The sequence below is a fragment of the Polyodon spathula genome, chromosome 2 (assembly GCF_017654505.1).
Source record: "Polyodon spathula isolate WHYD16114869_AA chromosome 2, ASM1765450v1, whole genome shotgun sequence".
In the NCBI taxonomy this organism is placed as follows: domain Eukaryota; kingdom Metazoa; phylum Chordata; class Actinopteri; order Acipenseriformes; family Polyodontidae; genus Polyodon; species Polyodon spathula.
In genome coordinates, this window is record NC_054535.1 from 31,318,014 (window position 1) to 31,345,369 (window position 27,356).

Consider the following 27,356-nt stretch of genomic DNA (forward strand, 5'->3'; position numbering starts at 1 on the left):
TGTACACCACTGGATGGAAAACATTTCTCTTGAAGACAAAGGGTGGTCACACCAAATATTGATTTAATGTAGATTTTTCTTCTGTTCACTCACTTTGCATTTTGTTAATTGATAAATATAAACTATTAACATGTCTATTTTTGAAAGCATTCTTACTTTACAGCATTTTTTTACACCTGCCTAAAACTTTTGCACAGTACTGTGTGTGTGTGTGTGTGTGTATATATATATATATATATATATATATATATATATATATATATATATATATATATATATATATATAATCAGAACATCAAGGGGAATACAACTGATGGTCTTGGACTGTAAAGTCCTATCAACCATGAGGTCTTCTGAACCTTACCATGCATCCAGATACTGGACTTTGGCCAGCTGTAGTAATTTTACTGCAGAATACTACACCTTGCAGAAAAAATAAAATAAAATGTAACCATGCCCAGTGTTAAATATGGTGGAGGTTGTGTGATGGTCCACAAGTTTCAACCTGGTCCCAGAAGCAGACCCCAACCCTTGGCAAGTTTCCCCCTTTCAGTCAACTTGGGTTCCACTAAAGTCCTCATTCACCGGCCTCCCTCAGTCAGCCCGCAACTTTATTAAAAAAAAAAAAAAAAAAAAAAGCCTTAGCCCCTTTCACTTGCTCTTCTTATTCTATCTCCTGGTCTTCCTTCACCACATTCTGCGCTCAGAATTAGATCTTCAACACCTTCTAGCCTTTAATCATATTTCAGGCTGTCTCGCAACCTTGCTCCTTCCTCCATCAGAAACTACTTATCGGGCATTCAGGTATCAGTTTCTCCTTCAGTCCAGTCCTTCATCCCCCATTCCTTTCCATATCTGAGGTTTGCCTGGTGATTCGAGGCCTGGAGAAGAGTCTCTCTCCTTCCTCCATTTGAAGACAGCCCATTTCTTGGACATTCTTCTCCTTATCTCCAGTCTTTACCGTGGTTGCTTCACTCCTTTCGATGACATCGTTATGGAAGTACTATGCTTGGATGCTTTTTTTCGGATTCCTTTGCTGCTCAGAGTGCTCTGACCTCACCCAAATTCCTGGGGGACATTACATTCTCTTTATCAGATCTTTCAAAACAGATCAGCTTCGTAAGGGTCAGTACATTAAATTCTCAAAAATTGACTCTTCTTTCTGTACTAGTTCTGCGCTAATAAAATACCTCGCCTCCAGGATTTTCTGTCTTCCTACTTTTTATTGACTCCTCTCCGCCAGGTCCACTAGAGGTTTCCTCCCAATTGTTTTTTTTTCCTCTCCACAGCGCGGATGGCCTCCAATCCATAGCCCATCATACTAACCTCTCCCTGTATTTTCTGTTCTTTATACATTTCTCTTATCTATGAGTGTGGCTCAGAGGTCTCTTCCCTATCTTCACGGTGAACCGGGGGTCCTTCTTTTGGGGGGGGTGGGGGGGGGAGTGAGTTTCACTCCTCCGACCGACCTGGTCGGCCTCCTGCCCAAGTCACTGCTGTCTCCGGCGGTTCCTTGCTGGCTAGAGGGGACCCCTGGCCACAACTTTCCTGTCGCAGCTCATGCACTAGCCTCACAAAGGCCACAACCTTGCTATCCCATCTACCTAGTTTCTTTTCGGGTTCGAGCACCTTTCTGCCCCTTCTGGGGACCTGAGACACTTCTTCATCCTATCTCTCCACGCCACCCAGCTGCCAGCCATGCTGCCTGAGGATGCTGCACTGAGTAATGACTGAACTACCCCTTTGTCTTTTACGTATCTCATCGAGAGTGTCTTTTATGTTTGTCTTCTCATTCTCCTTGTTTGATCAGCAACTAAGAGACACCGCCTCGCTAATGAGCTGGACTGAGAGCTTCGTCCTTATTTGTTCTGTCTCCTTTCTCAATAGCCGCTCAGCGTTTCCTATGCTACCTGACCTGGTGAGACATGAGAGTTCAAAGTGTTTTACATCGTAGGTCTTGTCCAGCTATTTTCTTCTCAAGCTGTCCAGCTGTATGTCACTAATTCCTTGTTACACAAGCACCCCCATTCCTTAAATCAAACCCCTTTTATACTACTCTACTCAAGCCCTTGTAAGCGACCAGTGAAATTATTATTGTGTTTATGTGCAGGCGGTCGAGCACCATCCATCTTTTATTATTTACTGTCTGAGACCGACAAAAAGCCAGTTTTATAATGTGTAGTCTTGGGGATGGGGTTAAAACCCCGTCCCTAGTACCCTTGTGGGAATGTGACTGGAGTCTTAAAGTAATTATTGTATCAAATTAGGTAATTAAGGCTAGAGCCTATAAAAAGATGCACTCCAGGCTTATTAGAGGGAGGGTGTCAGAGGAGAGACGCAAGTCTGTAAAAAAATGTGTTAAACTAAAGAAAAGAATTACTATATGTGCTGGCTAAAAACCAGCACGATACTTGTTTGTTTGGCCAAGGAGCACTTTATTTTGTAGTGTTTTGTGTTTGTTCCAATCTTTTGTTTGTTTCTTTTTATTAAACGCTGAGCACTGTAGCTCCTCAGTTTCACACATTATTTCATTGTTTTGGAGTCTGTGTTTTCTGGTCTGACATCACCCATGCAAAGCCACCCTTTCACAGGGACATGATTATCCTTTATTAGCTTTTGTTCTACCTTTTGTAATTAGATATATAAAATCATCACTCCCTAGACTTAGTTTTTCATTTCCTTACCAACAAAAATAAGTAATTTTACATTTGTGTTTAATATGCATAGAGACCCAAGAACCTTACCGCCAGAAAAAATCTTATGTATATTACTCCAGTCTTAGCTGGTCTTTAATAGTTTCTTATTAAATATTGTGTTGCTTGAAACTTTTTGTTATAGTATGGGGTGCCAAACAGGCAATATATCAACTTTGAGTTATATGTATACATCAATGTGTGATATATATAGTACCCTTGCAAAAGTTTTAGGCAGGTGTGAAAAAATGCTGTAAAGTAAGAATGCTTTCATAAATAGACATATTAATAGTGTATATTTATCTATTAACAAAATGCAAGGTGAGTGAACAGAAGAAAAATCTACATCAAATCAATATTTGGTGTGACTACCCTTTGCCTTCAAAACAGCATCAATTCTTCTAGGTACACTTGCACACAGTTTTTGAAGGAACTTGGTAGGTAGGTTGGCCCAAACATCTTGGAGAACTAACCACAGTTCTTCTGTGGATTTAAGCAGCCTCAGTTGCTTCTCTCTCTTCATGTCATCCCAAACAGACTTGATGATGTCTCATTTGAAAAGGGGCATTCAGAACAGAAAATAGGAGACACTTTTTTACACAGAGAATTGTGAGGGTCTGGAATCAACTGCCCAGTAATGTTGTTGAAGCTGACACCCTGGGATCCTTCAAGAAACTGCTTGATGAGATTTTGGGATCAATAAGCTACTAACAACCAAATGAGCAAGATGGGCCGAATGGCCTCCTCTCGTTTGTAAACTTTCTTATGTTCTTATGTTCTTATGTTGAGATCAGGGCTCTGTGGGGGCCATACTTCCATCACTTCCAGGACTCCTTGTTCTTCTTTACAGTGAAGATAGTTCTTAATGACTTTCGCTGTATGTTTGGGGTCGTTGTTATGCTGCAGAATAAACTTGGGGCCAATCAGATGCCTCCCTGATGGTATTGCATGATGGATAAGTATCTGCCTGTACTTCTCAGCAGTGAGGAGACCATTAATTCTGACCAAATCCCCAACTCCATTTGCAGAAATGCAGCCCTAAACTTGCAAGGAACCTCCACCATGCTTCACTGTTGCCTGCAGACAATCATTCATGTACCGCTCTCCAGCCCTTCGGCGAACAAACTGCCTTTTGCTACAGCCAAATATTTCAAATTTTGACTCATCAGTCCAGAGCACCTGCTGCCATTTTTCTGCACCCTAGTTCCTGTGTTTTCATGCATAGTTGAGCCGCTTGGCCTTGTTTCCACGTCGGAGGTATGGCTTTTTGGCCACAAGTCTTCCATGAAGGCCACTTCTGACCAGACTTCTCCGGACAGTAGATGGGTGTACCAGGGTCCCACCGTTTTCTGCCGATTCTGAGCTGATGGCACTGCTTGACATCTTCCGATTGTGAAGGGAAGTAAGCATAATGTGTCTTTCATCTGCTGCCATAAGTTTCCTTGGCCGACCACTGTGTCTACGGTTCTCAATGTTGCTCTTTTCTTTGTGCTTCTTCAAAAGAGCTTGGACAGCACGCCTGGAAACCCCTGTCTTGAAATTTCTGCCTGGGAGAGAACTTGCCGATGCATTTTAACTACCTTGTGTCTTGTTGCTGTACTCAGTCTTGCCATGGTGTATGACTTTTGACAGTAAACTGTCTTCAGCAACCTCACCTTGTTAGCTGAGTTTGGCTGTTCCTGACCCAGTTTTATTCCTCCTACACAGCTGTTTCTGTTTCATTTAATGATTGTGCTTCAACCTACATATTGAATTGATGATCATTAGCATCTGTTTGGTATAATTGTTTAATCATACACCTGACTATATGTCTACAAAATCCCTGACTTTGTGCAAGTGTACCTAGAAGAATTGATGCTGTTTTGAAAGCAAAGGGTGGTCACACAAAATATGGATTTGCTTTAGATTTTTCTTCTGTTCACTCACTTTGCATTTAGTTAATTGATAAATCTAATCTATTAACATGTCTATTTTTGAAAGCAATCTTACTTTACAGCATTTTTTCACACCTGCCTAAAACTTTTGCACAGTACTATATATATATATATATATATATATATATATATATATATATATATAATATATATATATATTATAGTGTTTATTATATCCTCACAAATAGTGTGTTTTGTTGACAACACTTGCGCACAGTATTTGTGAACTGTTGCATAGCGTCAATAAAAAAACAAAAACATAAAAAAAACAAAAACATAAAAAAAAACACAACCCAACCCCCCCCCAAAAAAAAGGTTGTATCTAGGGTGCCACCTGACTCCAGATTTACCAGATGCTTTGAAATTGATTAAATTTCTGCATTTTTCATAAAGTTTAACAATGTAATCCTGATTCTCTGAAAGTAAAGATATGCCTCCCACAGATCAAGTATTTACTGAGCATTTTATGTCAATGCTGCCGATAGGCCCCCCAGAGATCACTTTCTCAGTTGCATCGAACCTCCAAATGAGAGTGTTGCACATTTGTGCCAAAACCGGTAGGTCGCTGTCTTTTTAAAAATGCAACAAATAATCTATTTAATATTAATATTTTGTGCATTATAAATTTGTTTTTTGCTTATGCAAGAAATTGTAGATCTTAATCTAAGTCCTAATAATAGATAGGAATAACCTGATTAAAGAAATGTCACAAAAGCATGATACTTTCTCAACATTTATTTATCCACAAATGATTCAACATTCAATATCCATGTGTGAAAAAGTATGTGAACCTTTAGATTCAGTAACTGGTGGCACCCCCTTGAGCCCCAATGACTTCAACTAAGCATTTCCTGTAGCTGTTGGTCAGTCTCTCACATCGGTTTTGAGGAATTTTGGCCCATTCTTCTTTGCAGAACTGCTTCAACTCGATGACATTTGAGGGCTTCCTTGCATGGACAGCTTGCTTCAGGTCCTGCCACAACATTTCGATGGGGTTTAGGTCTGGACTTTGACTAGGCCATTCTAAAACGTGGAATTTCTTCTTCTGCAGCCATTCTTTTGTAGATCTGCTAGTATGTTTAGGATCATTGTCTTGCTACATGACCCATTTTTGGTTCAGCTTCAGCTCACGGACAGATGGCCTGACATTCTCCTCTAGAATCTTCTGATACAATGCAGAATTCATGGTTGTGTCAGCATTGGCAAGCTGTCCAGGTCCCGAGGCAGCAAAGCAGCCCCAAACCATCACACTCCCACCACCATGGTTGGGATGAGGTTTTTCTGTTCGAATGCAGTGTTTGGTTTTCGCCAAACAGAATGTTTCTCATTGAGGCCAAAAAGGTCTACCTTTGACTCGTCTGTCCAGTGAACATTGTTCCAGAAGTCTTGTGGATGATCTATGTGCTCTTTGGCGAACTAGACGGGCAACAATGTTCTTTTTAGAGAGCAGTGGTTTCCCCCTGGCTATCCTTCCATGAACACCATTCTTGTTCAGTCTTTTTCTGATAGTTGAGTCATGAACACTCACATTAGTCAAGGCGAGAGTGGTCTACAGATCCTTGGATGTTACTCTGGGGTTCTTTGTGATCCTTGATGATTTTCTGGTTTGTTCTTGGAGAGATTTTGGTAGGATGACCACTTCTGTGTACAGTGACTGTGGTCTTTAACTTTCTCCATCTGTAAACTATTTGTCTGACAGTGGATTGGTGGAGCCACAAATCCTTAGAAATGGTTCTGTAACCCTTTCTAGACTGATAAGCATCAATAAATGTTTTTTCTGAGGTCCTCAGAGATTTCTTTTGATCGTGGCATGACGTGTTTCCACACACCTGTATGGTAAAGACCAAACTCACAAAGTTTCTGACCTTTATATTGGGTGGTGCCTCCCAAGCTTACCCCTGAAGATCTACCTAATTATTTAAGGGTTCACTTACTTTTTCAAATACCCTGAATCTTAATTACTCATTGTTTGTTTAATTCATACATAATTTTGTTTCAAAAGAGATAGAATTGGTTAATATAAACCCTATTGGATATTTAAGAAAAGACTGGCTTTGATTCAGGAAGGCTATCATGGTAAAACTATGGAATTTCCATAATTATCATTGGTGTTCACAAACTTTCTCACACTAGACTCCCACACACAGCAGAAGCTGAAGGGTAGGGTATTATTTTTTTTAATTTTTATTTTTTAGGCCGCATGCACCAAGTGGGCGGAACAAGTCAGCCCAGTGGCGTCGACTCAACAGCAGGTGTGGCAGAGCCAGGTCCCAGTGGAGGAAACATCTCTCTCTCTCTCTCTCTCTCTCTCTCTCTCTCTCTCTCTAAAAAGCAGACCTCCGTCTCCAAGCAATGTAGGCTGTTTAAAGATTTATTTATTTGATTTATTTATTTATTTTTTTAAATGGAGCACAGTTGTGCAGTGTTTCAAGCTCAGTCCTCAGAATCCTAGTTTCTGCTTCTTAAGTGAGAGCTCTTTTACAAGAATCAATCATGCAACTGGAGAGGTTAGTTATATCTACCTTACCTACCTGACTGTGAGAAGCAAAACACAATGTGATCTCCGTGGAGTGACTACTTAATCCCTCGGTAGGCAAGACTGAGGACATCACTCCCAGATGGGGAATAGCGGCAGCTCCGACATAAAATGCTCAGTAAATACCTGACCTGTGGCAGGCATATCTCAAAAATATAGTTGTTGTTTGTCTTTGAATTGAAAGGGAACATTACCCTTGTTTAAATGCTGTTACTCAAGCTATGTTTTTCTTTATATTTCAGACTTAAATACCACAAAAACATTTTTAATAATCTTCTTCAGGCATGAAAAAATACCTAAAATGTATAATGAGACTGCAGATTACAGCAATGCAGGAAATACAAAAAGTAGCCTGGAGCTACATCCAGCATGTGATATGAAAAATGCATATGGTTGGCTCTTGTTCTTCCACTGGACCAAAAATAGAAGTTATGAGTGGAATTGTCAGTACACAGCAGGGATATACACAAGCTAAATGCACACTTAAACCATACAACATCCCCAGCTGTAGTTAAAGTTAATATAAACCTGTCTATGTCTGCTGCACAAAGTTTGATATCCTGCACAGATTACCTCTTAGAATTGCGTTTATTAACTACTTTCCAATGTCAAACTCTCACCTGCTTTGAGCAGATGGGTAAAGGATTCAGTCCTATAATTTTGCTGTGACTGTTCATAAATTGCTTGCTGATTGATGCATGTCAGGTCAAACAACACACTTTATCTATCTGAGAACAAATGTAGCTATTCACAAACACTTCACAACTACACTTTTCAGTGTGGTAGTTCTGCAGCCGGAGGGTTGATCAACTTATAACAATTGACAATGGAAACAGAAATCAAGATAGTTTCATTGAATACTTCCCATCAAATCGAATGCACATGAAACAAATAGTAATATCTTTGGCTGTAGTTTTTTCACAGATTACACGGTTTCCGTGAAATGTACCTAATGCGGTGTAATATGTAGTCTCATTTCTGACAGAACAGTGTAAATAGATATTTTTTAAGACTTAAAAAAGTATAATACAGTCAGTGCTTCAGAGAAGGTTTTGGGTCCGAGTGTAACTTACACTCTAATTTCAACACCGAGGTGCACATTTATAAAGGGGAAAAACCGACCACAAAAAGCCACATAGTTTGTGTGTTCAGTAAGGCCACACTCCTCATCAAAATAATGATCTATTTTATAAGACTAATTAGGTAAAATAGGCAATTCGCAATCAACCAATTTAAATACCCCTCACTGCAATTAGTAGTGGAGAATTACACACCTCTCACAACAAATAATGGGTTTGGGCCAACCCTGCATGTGTAGGATACACATTCCAAAAGAAAATGAATGGCACACAAAGACCTCAGCCGGGTACTAGTCATGGTGATGAGGATGCTCAGAAACGAAAATTGAAATTTACCAATATGGAATTGGAGATTCTGCTACAAGCAGTACTTGTAACACATGAAGATGCGTTAGAAGCTCAAAATACATCATCAGGACAAATGACTACAATATGGAATGTGTGGTGGCTTCTTAATAAACAAATGTACCACTTCAGAGTTTGTAGTCTAGGTTGCTTATACATTACGACGCATCATCCAGTTACTGTGCTTTGCATATTAGTTTAACTTCTTATTTCGTATAGAATAATTCCAGGCATATAGATGTGAGGGAGCACCCTCACTGGGGCATGATGTTTACAATGGGTCGTTGTGAGGCGTGTGAGTAAAAATGGATTTTCCAGACAGTGATTTACGTGTAAAAATTTAAATTTTATTTAATATTACACGGAAAAAAATGAAAAATAATAAAGAAGGATGTGAGGGAGGGAGTGCTGGAGTAATCAAAAATAAAGGAACAGAAGCCTCTTAGTCCTCTCCGCGCTCTGCTTAAATCCAAAAATAAAACAAAAAGGAATAAAAACAGAAAAGAGCCAAGTTAGTAAGGCCTCCGTTCGTGACACAGTCCAAACTCCCACGTACTTCCCTCCAGCCTTTTTTCCCCCGCCTCTATTCCTTAGGACCAACCCCGAACACAGTAGCATGTTCCCTTTAGTATGCAAACCCCGCCCCGGTAGTCAGTGGATCACCAATCCCAAACTGACAGGTATCCTTAATTTCACTTGACTCCAGTGGCTGGAATTTACATACTCGTACTTCCGCCCCTCACCAAGTTGCCGCCCCTCAAAAGCTGACTTTTGTCATGGTCACAAGACCTTGGTAAGGGAAGTCCCGAGTTGGTTTGATGCCTTCTACTGTTGGGAGGCTGAATTGAAGACCGAAACCCCTTTGACTCATCACATATCCCACCCCTCAGAGTGGAGCCGAAGGAACACTCGGAAACCTCTAACCCCTCCTTTTCCCCTCCCTCCCGGGAAAAAAAATCAGCGTTTTGATGTAACTTACCTGCACGATGCCTTATTTGAAAGGCGAAGGGTTGGAGCGCCAGGTACCACCGTGTAATCCTAGCGTTTGAATCCTTCATTGTGTCTAACCACTTTAAAGGGGCTTGATCTGTGATGAGTACAAAGGGTCGTCCCAGAAGATAGTATTTTAAGGACTCCACCGCCCATTTTACTGCCAGGCATTCTTTCTCTACCACAGAGTACCTTTGTTCTCTCGGCAGTAACTTCCGACTAATATATAATATCGGGTGTTCTATACCATTTTTTTCCTGGGACAGAACCGCCCCCAGACCAGTCTGCGATGCATCTGTCTGAAGGATGAACTCTCGGCTGAAATCCGGGCTTATTAATGCTGGGGCCTGACTCAAATTAGTTTTAATAGATTCAAAGGCTGTCTGACACTCTGCACTCCACTTAATTTTATTTGGAGCGTTCTTTTTAGTGAGATCAGTGAGAGGGGCGGCTATAGTGGAAAAGTGTGGAATAAAGCGGCGGTAATAACCAGCCAATCCCAACAATGATCTCACCTGGGTTTTTGTGGTAGGTACCGGTGAATCCAACAAAGCCTGGACTTTTGAAACCAACGGTTTCACTCTACCCTTACCCATTATGAAACCTAAATATTTTGTTTCTTCTTTTCCAATAGCGCACTTTGCCATGTTCGCTGTGAGCCCCGCCTTCCTCAGAGACTGTAGGACGGCTTTTAATCTACTCAAATGTTCTTTCCAGGAAGAACTGTATATGACTACATCATCGATATATGCAGCTGCATACTCTCGATGAGGTTGTAATACCCTGTCCATCAGTCTCTGGAAAGTTGCGGGAGCTCCATGAAGTCCGAACGGCATAGTACAAAATTGAAAAAGACCATCTGGGGTTGAGAATGCCGTTTTCTCACGAGAGGCTTTTGCTAATGGAATTTGCCAGTATCCTTTCGTCAGATCCAAAGTTGAAATAAACCGAGCTCGCCCCAGCCTGTCTAAGAGTTCATCTACCCGAGGCATGGGATATGCATCAAACTTAGAGATAGCATTCACCCTCCTAAAGTCTATACATAACCGTAGTGACCCATCTGGTTTGTCTATTGGTACAATTGGGCTACACCACTCACTTCGGGAAGGTTCAATTATCCCAAGTTTCAACATACACTCCACCTCCCTCCGGACAGAATCTCTCCGACTTTCTGGAATGCGATACGGTCTCTGTCTAACTCTTAGACCTGGCGGAGTGATAATAGCATGTTCAATCAAATGCGTTCTTCCAGGCACGTTAGAAAACACATCACCAAACATTTTGATTAAATTGCTTACCTCTTTGCGTTGATCAGGAGTTAATTGTTCCCCCATCGGAACCCCAGCTGCTGATACTGGCTCAATTGAGGGTCCATAGTCCTCTCCCTCCTGTTCGGGAGATATAAAATGGACCTCCCGTTCTTTCCACGGTTTGAGGAGATTAACATGATAAATTTGATTTTCCTTCCGACGCCCAGGCTGTCGGATCTCATAATTAACTTTACCAATTGCTCGAATAACCTGAAAGGGACCCTGCCATTTAGCAAACAACTTAGATTCTGATGAGGGAAGCAACAACAACACTTTGTCTCCAGGTCGAAAGTTCCTAATTCTTGCATTTTTATTGTAGCTTTGTTGCTGCTTCTGCTGTGCCGCTTTGAGATTGTCATGTGCCAATCGACCGACTAATTCTAAGCGATCGCGTAGCTGTAATACATATTTCACTATATTTTTAGAGTCTTTTGACTGTTCTTCCCAGCCTTCTCTTATGAGATCCAAGATACCCCGCGGCTGCCGACCGTACAAGAGCTCAAACGGAGAGAACCCCGTTGAGGATTGTGGTACCTCACGAACTGCAAAGAGCAAGTAGGGAAGCAGTTTAGCCCAATTACGTTTCTCCTGATCTACAAAGCGGCGCAACATACTTTTTAAAGTCTGATTAAATCGTTCAACAAGCCCATCCGTTTGAGGATGAAAAACTGAGGTTCTAATTGAACGGATTTTCAATAATTTGTATAGTTGCTGAATACAGTCTGACATAAAATTAGTGCCCTGATCAGTGAGAATTTCTTTCGGGATTCCCACCCTAGAAAATATTTTAACCAATTCATTTGCTACTACTTCTGCACTCATAGAGCGTAAGGGAACAGCTTCTGGATATCGTGTTGCGTAGTCCACTACTACCAAAATATACCGATATCCTGACTCTGCTCCCTCCAGAGGGCCTACTAAATCTACACCAATCCTCTCAAACGGTACTCCAATAATTGGCAGTGAGACCAGAGGTGCGGGGCGAACTAACTTAGGGGCAGCTAATTAACATTCCGGACACTCAGATACATACTTCCGCACAAGACCATAAACCCCTGGCCAAAAAAACCGGGCCAGAATTCGTTCCTGAGTCTTTTCAGTTCCTAAATGACCTGCAAATGGAATGTCATGCGCCAATCTCATGACTTCTGACTGAAAAGGCCTAGGAACCAATAACTGTTTTACGAGCTGTCCCGTCCCGGGAGCCCGGGTTATTCTATATAATAAGTGCCCAGATACAGAAAAATGCGGAAATACCACTGGTTGTCCTTCCTGCATATCCTTCCCCTCAACATATCTAACCGGTTTCCAAGCATACTGTAATGTGGGATCATTTTGTTGTTCATAGCCCAGGTCAATATCTCGGTCCCAATGATTAGGTACGCTGAGAGGAGTGTCTTTTATTATGTGACCTTCCACATCAGTAACCTCGCAGCCCCGGTCACACTGAACACCTACTCCTTTACCCTGCCGTTTACAAGATTGGTTTACCTTTGAGTCAGACCCCTCCCCTTGTCGTCTCAGAGTTCCCTCATATTTTTCCACCCTGTGCTCTCTCTTTGTTTTTCTCGGGCGGATTTTAGGGTTAAACAGGTCAGATTGTAACGGGAAAATCTCGCCAATTGTTTTCTCCCGTTGCTTAGATTGTCCCCTAGTAGAAACTAAGACCATTTCCTGAACTAAAATAGGATCAAAAAACGGCCAGTCTCTTCCCAGGAGAACAGGGTATGGTAAACATTGCTCTACAGCCACTTTAACGTAAGCTGAATAACCACCTACAGTAAGTCTAACTTTAGTGGTGGGATAAACCCGAGTTTCTCCATGGATACATGAGATAGCCACTTTACCCTGTGGCTCCCAGGTTACCCCCTCCAAAAGAGCTTGTCGAATCAATGTATGTGCACACCCAGAGTCTGCAAATGCATTAGTACTCTTATCCCCGACCTGTACTCTTAATTGATAAGGACCCTCCCAACATTCCCCAGTGTTCTTACCTGTTTCTGCCGACCAGGATCTTCTTGCCAGGTCTACCTCCATCATCGGACAATCCCTGGCTATATGTCTGGGCTCATTGCATCAGTAACAAACTGGGGTAGAAGGCACCAACAGGGTTTGCTTGTCCTGTGAGTTGGTGACTGACAGGTTAGGGGGTTTTTCTCTCGCCCAAGATGGGGCTAACCTCGACCTCCATGGTCTGAAGGTCTGGTTACCTCCTCTGGGCTTCACTGATGGGTTGGTCCTGGTTAGTTTAGGCGCAGGAGTGGGGTCAGAGGCGGCGCCTTCATTCACATCCTCATAAGCCTCCGCCAGGATGATGGCTTTCTCGAGAGTGGTAGGTTGATTCCTTTTAACCCACTCCCGATTTCCTGGCGGTAGTATGGAGGTGAACTGCTCTATAGCGATCTTCTGCACCAGTTCTTGGGGTGTGTGTTCTTCCGGTTGCAGCCACCAGGTGCACTGATCCAGAAGATACTGTCCCGCAGCCCGGGGCCGCACCCCCTTGGACAGCTGGTATTCCCGGAAACGGCGCCGGTATGTTTCTTCCGTGATCCCGAGGCGTGAGAGAATGGCTTCTTTTACTTTTATATAATCCGCGGCCTCCGAGGCCATCGAGGCTCTATACGCTGCTTGCGTTTCTCCTGTCAAACAGGGTGCCAATTTCATGGCCCAGTGTTCCTTGGGCCACCCTGCTGCTTCTGCCACTCTCTCAAAGGTGACCAAGAACGCCTCAGGATCATCTTCCGGAGTCATCTTCTGTAGCTTTGGTTGTGAAGAAAACATCCGGGCAACCGCTGTTTCCGCCGCTGGTGTCGAGATTTTCTCTACCAGCTGACCAAAGAACTGGGCGAGCTGTTCCTGGCGCCGTGCTTCCCTCTCCTCTCGCTTCTCCTCCTGCTCCCTAAACATCGCCAAAACTGTAGCTGGCTCCATCTCCCACAATGACACCACGTGTGAGTAAAAATGGATTTTCCAGACAGTGATTTACGTGAAAACATTTAAATTTTATTTAATATTACACGGAAAAAAAAAGAAAAATAATAAAGGAGGATGTGAGGGAGGGAGTGCTGGAGTAATCAAAAATAAAGGAACGGAAGCCGCTTAGTCCTCTCCGCGCTCTGCTTAAATCCAAAAATAAAACAAAAAGGAATAAAAACAGAAAAGAGCCAAGTTAGTAAGGCCTCCGTTCGTGACACAGTCCAAACTCCCACGTACTTCCCTCCAGCCTTTTTTCCCCCGCCTCTATTCCTTAGGACCAACCCCGAACACAGTAGCACGTTCCCTTTAGTATGCAAACCCCGCCCCGGTAGTCAGTGGATCACCAATCCCAAACTGACAGGTATCCTTAATTTCACTTGACTCCAGTGGCTGGAATTTACATACTCGTACTTCCGCCCCTCACCAAGGTGCCACCCCTCAAAAGATGACTTTTGTCATGGTCACAAGACCTTGGTAAGGGAAGTCCCGAGTTGGTTTGATGCCTTCTACTGTTGGGAGGCTGAATTGCAGACCAAAACCCCTTTGACTCATCACAGTCGTGTTGTTGTACTATGTTATATATAACTGACTCTGGGGTGGTGTTTTTATTGTTGCAGTATGAAACTGTGTTAGTTTAATTCCATGTGCAGCTTAGCCACGGTGTTTTATATCAATAACTGTATATTGCATAATAACAGTAACTAAAACCCTAAATATTTAACGTCGAGAAAATAAATGAAACGCTTGCATGTTTGTAGGTACTATTATGCATTGTTAAAAATACTGTGTGTGCGAGAGCATAGTATAAAAAAAGAAGGTTTTATATGTGATGTTTTATACATGTAACTATTTAAGGATATACATTTTTATTATAAAAAGAAGCAGTACTAAATTGTTTAAATAAGGCTGTTAATGTGGGCGTGGCTAGCCCTTTAAAAGGCTGCCTGTCTGTGTAAGGTGAAAAAATGGAGATGATAGACTAGTATGTGAATCAATGCTTAATGTTACTTAAAAGAAAATAAATGCTTGTACCTGAAAAATAAAAGGAGGAGCGCGCTGAGGGTTTCTGTGATCCTGACGTGCGAGGTGGACTTGTGGCTCGGACATGTTACCCTGTTACAATAGACTTTTCAAACTTCAGAAACAGTAAGTTTTCTTTACTTACATCCATGGCATTCAAACGAGTGGATAATCCTTCCATTGTTGTACAGCAATATGTTCAGCAACAATACAGCTACATAAAAACAGTCTACAGTTTAACTATGACATATCTTCTTAGTCTTATGCAGTTACAACGCTCCTATTTTTTATGTTTGTCTGTATTTCTTACTCTATGATTCTAAAGCAATCTGTATGGTATATATAGTCAAAAAACTGTACATGCTTTAGCTACAAACTAACTGCATCATCTGTCCCTCTGTCCTTTTTTTTGGTGGTGGAGGATGAGCCCTCATTGCATATGAGACCTTTTCTTTTGTGCACCTCAGAATATCGTTCCATCTTTTCTTAATCCCTACACTCTAAGAAGTAAAGGCTCTCATTAGAACCACTGTGCCATTGTAGGGAGACCATTTTAGGTGCTTCTAAGAACCTTTTTACATGGATCCTATATTCTCTGTCTGCAGACTTTCTGTTTTGTCATGTAAGCTATGAAAAACAATATAGTACCAGTACAAGTGTATTTTACAAACTGACTTGATCGGAAGGGTTAAAAAAAAATGAGCTCTTTGCAAAATGTTATTAAATGTTTCTTTGTCCTTGAAAACAATGTCTCCTTCTTGCTGCAGAGAAGTCTCCCATATCACCTTGCCTTTTATACAGCTTAGTGTCTGAGTGTGGCAAATTAACACCTGCTTTTCAGAGTTATTAAAATAATCACTCAAATACGAGGCCTGGAATTACCTGCAGTTTTAATAAATTAGACTGAATTTTTAACAGACCTCTTTGCAAAATCCCCTCCCAATTTTAGTGGTTTTGTTTAGTAACGGCATAGAATTACATATGCATCAAGGGCTAAAGTGCACAGAGACATTGTCCCCACGAATAACATTTTAATTGCGTGTTTATGCGTGTACTTTATAAATCCCATCCAAGAATTGAGAACCCTCAGTGCCCGTTTTACAGTCGTAAAACATGCACAGTCCTTTTATAAATCCAGGCCTGAGAGAGTCAAATGTATTTTCAGGGGGTAAAATGCAACATTACCTTGAAGTCATGAGTAATCTCAATAAATACTGTACAATCTTTAATGGTAATGGGGTAGGCATTAAAAAGGAGAATTCCATTTTAACTGCAATGCTACTTTAAACTACCGTAGATCAAAGCATCAGCGCATTTTTTTCGAGGTATCACACTGACCCTACAAATTAATTACGTTACTTCTATTTTAACATTCAATTCGTAAACTCAGTAAACATGTTAAAGCTTCAATATAAAGCCATACATATAAATAAAAAAAGGAAATGCATTAACAAGTTCTAAAAGTTTGTTTAATATTATAGGCACCTTTTTTTAGCGGTTGCCTTGACGATAGTTCCAGTTGGATTTGTAGCTGCCTGGACTATGATGTTTACGTTCAACCTGTGTAGCTTTGAATTTTTTTCTTATTCTTACTGTGATTGGCTTCAAAGATAACAGGGCTAGCCAGAAATTGGATAATGTTTGTTGGATTGATTTTTCTTGTGTACAGTTTCCTAGTAACTGAAGTCTTTATATTCTGGGAGATGTAGTTGTTGGTGGATGCTTTAGGGAGGCGGTGGGGAGGCAGACAAGCTGAGCAGCAAGTTCTATGCATATTTTTACACACTCAATTTAAATTTAGTGCATATTTCTGATTTTATAATGTGTAAAAATGGTAGGTATGCAACTAGCTGATCTAGGGCAATGAATACAGTAAAAGGTTCAGGTCATTTAGCATTGAATGTCATGTTTATTTAAATTTATTTAACCCACTTTGGCTTTATTGGCTCATGTATTGCTGTCACTGCATATTTACAGTATTCTGCCTTTAACATCTCCTTTAATAAATAATAATAATCTCTGATCTTTTATACCTTTCAGTATCAAGCCACTGTATTCCTGTAATTGGTCTGAAAGTTACTCACCTTTTCTATAAGGTGTTTTGTGACTCTTTCAATGCAAAATCTCAAACAGACTTCTCAAGTCTTTTTCATTAAATGTCTTACATTTTACAAACCAGTCCAAAGACTATGTAGGTCTATTTTTTCTTAACTCCATAGAAGTTATTTTGAAGGCCATCGAAACAGGATTGAATGGCATTGCTCTAAAAAAAAAGAAGGTAACAGAAAAGAGGTTACCGACAAGCTGTCATTTGTCACAGCAAAATAGATCCTTCTTAATTCCACCCGTCTCCTAGGCAATATGCAACCAAGGTATAGGGCAAAAGCTTACCCCACAAACCTGCAGACTTGCTGCTAACACTTACTAACTAGAAATTGGAATTTTAGACTCACATACCACAAGACTGTAAACTTTTTAAATGCTCACTTAATGCCAAACTAAAACATACATAAAATATGGCTAATAGAGGCATGGATGATTCAGAAATGGTTGTGGCCATATTGGTACTGTCCTTTTCCGGATCTTTCACACTCCTGCTTGCTACTGTTTTACTGTTTTTTATTTTAACCTGCTAAACGTCATTTTCAGGTTTAATTGTTGTTTTGTTTTTTTATTTAATTTTTTGGCAATTTTGGACAGCAGTACAGAATTATCACCCACCCAATTAAGTGCCAGTTAACAGTCAGTGGAAAGTTACTCAACCTCTATTTTTATCACAATTACTATGTATCAGTTTACATGCTGATATGCATACTGTGGATAAGCAGCAAGGTTCGCAATTCTGTGAGCATTTTATCTCCTGCTGCCAACTATACTGGTGGGGTCCTGGCTACGTGGATGTTTCCTGCTGTAAATCATCTGTCGCTCATTCTCATAATGACAGATGTTAACCTTGAAACACATTAATTTTAATGAATCTTTCTAGAATAGGCTGAAATAAATGGGGTTCATTTTGTTTTACTTCACATACTGTATCACTTCAGCCTCAATGAGCATTGATGTGTAACAGAATAAAAAGTCTTTAATAACTGACAACTGATAAACAGACCGATACAGTGAACTTAGAAGCTCTTTCCCATTGCCCTTTCGTTTCAGTCCTTCCAGGACCACATGAAACAGGATTACATGGTTGGGGACTATGTCTCCAGTTCCACTCAGACGAATTTCTGGTATTCAACATATATTTTGGCATAAAACAGAGTTTAAATGCACCACTCGTCTATCTTGGAGTTTGGTTATAGCCCAACCGTCTACTTTAATTACCAAGCTTACACACAGGAACTCAAACAGGACGAAGTGTGAAATTGTGCACCTCATTGACTTAAGTGATGTTACTTAATGAGACACTGCTTGATTTATAACAATAAAAATTACAAGTATAGTTGTAAAATACCCAGTATATGTATAGACTCTGCTGGCAAAGCTGACAGGCCACTCTTTGTGACATGATTTAAATGGCCTTAAGAAGGTTGTTTTACCCTGACACGTCTCTTCTCCAGACAAGATTAAAAATGAGCAAAGGCCGTTTTTAGATTTAAAAAAAAAATGTAATAAATATTAAAGTATCCACTCAGAATTATTGTAAATGTCATGAAATAATAAGCAGAATGAAAAATGTTAATTAAATAGCAATTTGTAGCTCTTTAACGTTATTTCTGTGTATCGTATTTGAGTGTGGTTCAACACATATTGGGAAAATATAAAGTTTTACATTGCTAAGTTGAGATGCATATACGTTTTTCAGTATGATTTACATGCAAACACTCATTATCATACAAGTAATAGACTCCCCCCAACTAAACACCACATGACCATCATAAAAGTGAAAATCAACAAAATGAAGCGTTCTTACCTTTGTATAAGTTAGTGATCAGCAGATTTGTCAGCTGCACAAAGAGCAGCAGAACGTGTGCTTATCACTAAATCTGCTGTGGAGAATAAATGAATATTTGTTACTCCAGTCACTGTTAAGCGAGCACTTATTTTTTTTTGTTGCTTTGATAGATGCCATTTTCATTTGCTCACCCTGAAAGGCTGACATATCTCATCAGCACCAGCCTTTTTCAATCCACTGCTAGATGAAGGCCTCCTCAAGATTATTCCACCCAAGCCTGTCTGCTGCATCCCTCATCCACGTTGCTCCAGCGTGTTTCCTAATTTCATCTTGCCATCCTCCTGGAGGTCTTCTTCTTGGTCGCTTTATATCTCTTGGAATACAGTCAATGCAAAAATGACTCATACATACATATATATATATATATATATATATATATATATATATATATATATATATATATATATATATACTATATATATTATATATATCGGGGGGGGGAACTATAGACCTGAGCCTTGCGGCTTCATTGTAAAGCCTTGCGGCTTGGGTTTGTTTAGCCCTTTAAAATACAGACCCAGACAAAAGATTAAAGGTATAAAGCGTTCACTATTTTTAATAACAAGAACAAAACGAAAATGAAAACAAACACCTAGCTCTTACGAGCACTAACTTAACAAGAGCAGGAACCATCTCTAAATAAGCCGGACCACTAAGCTGTTTACCGGCTGAAAACAAAACACACAGTTTTCTTTATATTATACAAAAGGAACACACGGTACCTTTCTGTGACAACTTAGCAGCAAGGTACACCTCCTGCTTCCTTCTACTCACCCATCCTGAAGAGACTGGCTGCATCTCTTAAATACCCTGCACCTGGCTCTAATTTACAATTACTTCCAGGTGCAGGGGATAATTAACAATAAGATGATTAAACAAAACATGCATATACACATATATATATATATATATATATTATATATATATATATATATATATATATATATATTGCACTCAAATTTCCGACCCTATAAAATCTGGACTTCAGTGACGGTTAAAAGAGTGTAACGTGTATCTGATTATTTCATTGTTGCCCGTTCGAACACAAAAAAGATACAAAGTAAAAAATACATAGCTGAAAGGACAGTGTTTTAAAATAAGTAGGCTTCCATTTAGATGTACTGTAGTTGGTTTTGTTGGTACAGTGCTATATTTTCAACAGAATAAGTATTTTAATTCAGAATGATATGATTCTGAAAATATCACTTGCCAAAAGAGAAGAAACATTAAACGTAATACAGTACTTAATTTGTTTTGGCTGCATTTCCATCAGGTGATAACTGGAGCAAGCTCTGTATAAATGCACAATAAAGACAGACTAATTTGCCCATGCAAGAAAGAAAAAAAAAAAAACAATGTGATGGATAATTAAATAAACTGTAACATTGAAGAGATGGGCTTTTTTTAATCAGAAATCTGGTGATTGAGTGGCGTGCGATGGGTAGGTGCATTAATTTGTTACACAGATTAATGGTGTCACAGAGACGGCCGAAGTGGGCGGCGTCAGAACCAGGAAGGAATGAAATACACAAAGACAGATGATGTGAAATGATGATGGCGCTTGCTTGCGCCGGTTTATTGTAAATAAAAGGTTTAAACACGAAAATAGAAACATGGCACTCTACGCCAACATAAAAGAGACAAACAAAAACCGACTCTACTTAACAAACCGATGCACGGACAGACACACTGACAAACACAGTGAGTTTCTAAATAAACAAGTATCATGCTGGTCCCACCAGCACGCAATAGAAATTGTTGAAAATAGTTTATCCTCCTCTCTCTCCCGTTCTACACTCACCGAACACCCAACCACGAGTGAGTAAAACGTGCATCTATATATACTGTTGTGTTGGGATTCAATTACTAATTAATTATTCACTTGAATCCCAGCACGTGAATTAATTATGTGCAACCTCGTGCTCACATATTAACTACTTTAAATGTACGTGAAGTGATGTACAATCCCGTGCCTAAATACAAATATACATTTTAAACACTCGTGTTACACAGACCCGTTTATATCCCGTGTACCAATAACTATACACCAACATTAAACACACAACATAACAGAAAATATACACAGGGGCAGGCACTTAGTCACAAATGGGGATCGATTTTATTCTTAATACAAGGGCGGTAAAATACGACTGATGTGTATCTGGGTTACAGATATCTGAGTGCTGACTGTATCTCAGTACCTTCAGTCACTATGTATACTGTACAAAAATGATGGGTGTAGCTAACTCCAGTCCTTCACGTTCCATTGGCTCCCACATTTTACTCATAATCATACACAATATCAAATCATATTGCAGCAGCAGTGAGGAAACAATATGTTTCTCCAATATGACTAGATATGACATATATCAATAAACTGAGGTCTGGTCATGTGAACACAATCCCTGCCATGCATGAGGGCCAGCAGCCGTTAAAGAGAGAAAGAAAAAAAAAGTACCGGCATGAGAGTGAATTCCCTAGAGCTGTGAAGAATTTCCAAAGATAAATATCGTCACCTTCTTCCTATGCATGGGGACGCGGGACTGTCCCGACCATACAAGGACTGTTGGCATGTATGGATTTCAAAGCAAGCAAGGACAATTTTACTAGCTATATTTTAGTTTTAAAAAATCTTTTTTTTTTTTGTTTGTTTCAAGTCAAAGGAGTCTGAATGACTGAGCAAGCTGCACAAATGCATTTTGTTTAAAATAACATAAAAACAAGCATAACGTTAAGCCAGGTTTTCCTTGACATTTAAATGTGTGTTTTTTTCTACAGTTACAATATGGATAGTAAGTTAAATATAGCATTTTCCCCATGCACAGTACGATTTTAAATCCGTTGAAACCATAACAATATGAGTATTGCATTACTGTGCTGTATCCTTGTATTATTCGGCAGGATCAGGCGGTAGATAGCATGTACACATTTATTAAAACCACTGAAAACTAATTTTCAGAGTTACAGACATTTCAGACTTACGAACAACCTGCATTACCAAGGTGTTCATAGCTCTGATGCATTTTTGTTGGTATTCATGATTAACTAAGTTAACGTTTGGATTGAATTACCACTTCATCAATTTAGTGTTTATCAAAACAATGAAACAGTTACACAATTACCTCATGCACTTAGGATTTTCCAAATGCTTTTCCCTAAGTGAATAGTTAACTGCCAGCTTTCTGTTTTTCCTTCTCTTTATCTTTTCTGTGAAATACTTCAGATGCCACTAATTCAGTCTGTAGTTGTTTGATTCATTGTTGCCACAAGAGCAAAGTAGAAAGGTCCCCAGACAAGTATGAACAAAAAGGAAGAATACAACAGAATATTTGTATTGTGTGCCAGAATTCCCCATTGGTATTAGAATGATTTGTTCTTTGATAGAATGTGGAAGAGTAAAAAAGCATAATGAAAAATTATAAGTTGAACATTTAGCAAAGCTCTTTAAAGAATTAGCAGTGTGTTTACTAAATGCTTCCATCATTCTGCCTGTATATTGGAAAGCTCCCAACTCGTATAGCTAATAAGTCCCTGATAACAGGGTCTTGATTGGTGTGTTCGTTTACTCATATTACTGATAGGAACCCATTTAAAATAATAAAACAAAATGTTTTTTTTACAGAGACCAGTTAATATCCTGTATGCAAATATAGTAGAGTATCAATAAACATATTCCTCTGTGGAAAAAAAATATCCTTGCATTGCTAAAACCTGAGCCTAAAAACCCCAAACTCTGGGCAAGTTAATGCCTCTGCAAAGCGTGTTTCACATGATGCAGCCCAGAGCTATGAGTGCTGTTCTATCAATGCAGCTCCAAATGCAGCATGTTTTTCCTGTTTACACAGCTATCCGAGATTCAGTTTTATCAGATGATGGGTGGCACAGCTGCCTCCACTGTGTCTGCTGAGTTCTGGTAACAGAGATGTATGTTGGCACTTGTTACTCAGGTTTGCACTATAGATTTGAGATGAGACACCTTCTCTTCTTCCACAAATTGCTTTAATCTACTCCTGCATTATGCTCTTGTCTGCTCACTGACAAATCAATGAGTAAGAATGCCTCCTTTTTCTTCCTGCAATGCTTTCACAGCTGGGCATCACATATTCCTGCGGAGGTACCATTCACATTTTTAATTGACCATTATTGGATAAAAATGGACTAATAATATGTGATACCAATATGCAGAATCCATTTTTTTTAAACATACTTTTACAATATAACTCTCAGTAACACTCAGCTTTTTAAGCACAGAAGTGCAATTAGTTGCACAGCAATACAGCCAGAAAAAAAAGCTAATTAAGACTGGGACCAGAGTTGTGGTAACTGTAATAATATTACTTTTGTGAATAACGAGGTGATATAATGTGTTATATTTTTGAATGGGAGTAGTAATATTACAGTTACTTTCCACAAAAAATAAACAAGCTCATGTTGTTACTGTTTCTCTGTTATACACCTACATTGGTGGTCTTTTCTTTTTTTAAAGTCAAAGCACATTTCAGTTCAGTTCTAACCTTAACCCTGAACTGCTCTATATTGTATTTTCAGTCAGCATCTCACACTAACAACTTGGCTTACGTCTCTAAAGATGTACCTGTATTTTCCTTGAACACGGGTTTCATTGCGTGTGGGAGCACAGTCAGGATTAACTTAAGACACCCATTTTAAGGATACATTAGCCAACAGCCTTAGCCTCTGTATCCTCTTATGATAAGTCGCCACTGCAGTAAGAGCTTTATGGTAAATTACAGTTCTTACGACTTGTGGATTCTTTATTTTACTCCCTTTCAGCAGCTTCTTAGTTGATGATGTTGGAGAGTTGAGATGCTCACATTTGCTTTGCAGTCATTGTTTTGTCTTGGTGGTGTGCATTCAAAGCATATGGTGATGATGAAGTATCTACCAACACTTGAGGTATCGCTTGTAGATCATTAAAATCTTCTGGTCTTTCTGGTGGTGATATACATAATATATTGTATATTGTTGTGAAAGGGGTGTGGGTAATTCACTGACCAGGAGATAGACAGGTGTATTCGGGAAACACCACACAGGTGCCCAGTTTTATTTTAGACCGGTTATTTTTTTCTCTCCGGCAGAGGGCACTGTTGACCGTGGGCTGCCTATCAACGATGATAGACAGCACCACGGAAATACCACAGCTGGTACACGAACCGCAAATGCACTCGCAGGTGCTCAAAGAAATAATAATGAAAACAGAAGGCGAAAAGAACAAGGGAAAATAAAACAGTAATAAAACTACAAATAAAAGGTGCTGCACTCGGCAGCGTTATCCCGGTCGCCGCTACCCGCACGACCCGGATCACCGTCCTACTCTCTCGGCTATCTCGCCTGCTCTTTCACAATACGCCGGGGTCTGCCCAAGGGTTCCCCGCTCTCTCTCTCTGTCTCGCTGATTCCCGGTCCCGAATCAAAGTGTCCGCACCCTTAGCGCGTCTAAGTGGGCAGACCTGAGGAAACAACAGAGCGTTATTTTATAGGACCGACAATCACCCAAGACCCGCCTCTCGGCCATTCAGAGAGGGGGAAAGTCCACACTCACACTTTCCCACCTCCCCGTGTCACTGCCATGACTCACAGGCGGTTGTTGGACGACTGCCGCCCTCTTCCTGCAGCCCGTGAACACACCAGCAGAGTCAGCACAGATCTCTCCCTGTTACAATTGTATTAATTTTTCTCCTAGATTCATGTTGTTTTAGATTCCAATATCGATGATTCGATCTGTTCCCTAGGTGTGACAGGTTTATTTATCTCTCCTTCTAACATATCATTTCTCCATCGTTCTCGGTTTCATAAGCTCCTTTTCCGATAGAGAAGCTTTGATTTTTTGCTCAATTGATTTATTTCTAATTGATTGTATTGCCTTCAAAACAAATAATTAAACAAGTTAATTCCTTAATCATTAATATGGTTTAATTAAGAAAAGATAGAATAGGGCAGCTTGGTCACAAGCCAGGTTAACTTGGTCGCACAGATTTGCATGATGAACTGTAACCAAGTTGACTGTGACCAAGTTGACATTTTGGAAGATTCCTGCCAAAAAATGCTGATTACAGGAAAGACTCCACATTACTGTTAGTCCAGGTCAAAATAGCCAGAAAACCTTTCACTTTTTATGTAAAAAAAAAAAAAAAAAAAAAAAAAAAAACAAAACAAAACATATACATATATATATAAAAAAGTTAAAAACTTACCAAGCATGTTTCTATTTCACATTGTCAGCAGGAAGGTAGGACCCCTCTGAGAACCCCTAGATTATACCTGTCTTCTTAAATGCCTTATTTAAATTGATGAAAATCATAAACTGTGATCAAGTTAACAGATTGGTGGCACATGATATTTTAAAAATTCAAATGCATTTATTTCTAATTTAAAGTTTCTTTTTAATTTTGGATTATTGGTAACATATGCACAAGCTTATCATCAGTGATATTTTATTCTGTTGTATTGTGTACTGCACAGCTAATGTGATACTACAGTGTTAATTAGAAGACTCACACGCACAGTGACGCTGTTGCTCAATGCTTTATTTAGCATGTGTCCTCGTATGATCTTCTTCAGATCGGGTTCAGATTAAGTGAATTTTGTGCATCGCGATGGAATCATTCGCAAGGCAACCCCGCCCCAAACTAAAAGATTTCGGGATTCTGAAATTTTTAATTAACCCCAACTTGATGGAGCCGACTTGACACACACACACACACACACATGATTCCAGCTGGATTATATATTATTAATATTATTAATTGATGTTATTGTAAAATTTCTTATAACAGATGCCCTTATCCAGGGCATCTGTTAAAAAAAATGCATACAATGCCCTCGATTTGCCCCCTCCCAGCTCATGCTCTGTACTGTAATGGTTGTTGTCTTCTTAATAATAATCGGACTGTCTTCTTCAGGTAAGTTTAATCAAAATAATTTTATTTAGGAAAAAAACAGATCAAAAAAATAGTACAGGTCTAACAGATTGGATATGAGCAACAGATTTGCAGATAAACTCACAGGCAGAGCTCCAGATAAGATTTTGGATCTGGAACTAACTTGCCCTCTAATTTTAACAGTGGGAGTACAATTGTATTTTCAGAGGGGTTAAAATGCAACATTACTTAAAGTCATGAGTAATCTCAACAAATACTGTACAATCTTTAATGGTAAAGGGGTTGGCATTAAAAAAGAGCCTTCCATTTTAACTGCTGTACCACGCGTGTTACAAGGTTCTTTATCAGCTCAACGCATTTTTTGTGAGGAATCACACTGACTCACACTGACCATGTTAAAACTTAATATAAAGTCATACAGATAAATAAAACAAGGAAATGCATTAATAAGTTAGAACAGTTTGTTTAATATTTTAGGCACCTTTTACAAGCGGTTGCCTCTGACAATGCTTCCAGTTGGATTTGTAGCTGGACTGGGGTGTTGACGCTTCAACCTATGTAGCTTCTCATTTTTCTTATTCTTACTGTGATTGGCTGCAAAAATAACAGGGCTAGCCAGAGATTGGATAATGTTTGCTGAGTTGGTTTTTATTGTGTACAGTTACTTAGTAACTGAAGGTATTCTGTGAGATGTAGTTGGTAGTGGAAGTTTTTGGAGAAGCAGAAGGGGAGGCAAACAAGCTCTGCAGCACAATTGCTATGCATATTTTTACCCATTAAATTTAAATATACTGTGTATTTCTGAATTTGTAATGCCTAAAAAATGGCAGATAAACACACAACCCCAATTATTTGAAAACATGCTGCTTTTATGCAGCTGTACCGAGACTTGACTGCTAATCAGTCATTCAGTTGGAGTCTCAGTACAACTGCATTACTAAATTAATAAAAGTACAATTCCCCGTGCTCACATATTATTTTACTTGCACATGAAGTGCTGTGCAATCCTCGTGCCTAAATACAAATATACATTTTAAACACTCATGTTACACAGACCCATTTATATCCCATGTACCAATGACTATACACCAACATTTAACACACCACACGCAACATATTACAGAAAATACACACGGGCGGGCACTTTGTCACACAAGTACATGACTTTTGTTTAGAAAACGTTAACTGGCAACCCTGTAAATTCCATGTTCTCTCAAACTCATTGTTATATAGTTTTTTACATTAATGTTGGTATTAGAAAACCAAGGTAATCGAGTACATGGGATGAAAATGGTAATATTGAAATTCATGAATTCTATGAATATTTTATTAAATGTCTACAGCAAGGGGTTTCAATCTGTATTTGAAACTGTATTCCTTCTAGGAGGCAGTGTGGTCCAGGGCTTATAAGCAGAAGGTCACTGGTTCAAATCCCACCTCTAATACTGACCAACTCACTGTGTGACCCTGAGCAAGTCACTTAACCTCCTTGTGCTCCATCCTGCGGATGAGATGCTAAATCAATATAATGCACAGTTCACAGCCCACCTCTGCAAAGTGCTTTATGATGGTATTCCACTATGAAAGCAACTATATAAAAATATATATTATTAATATTA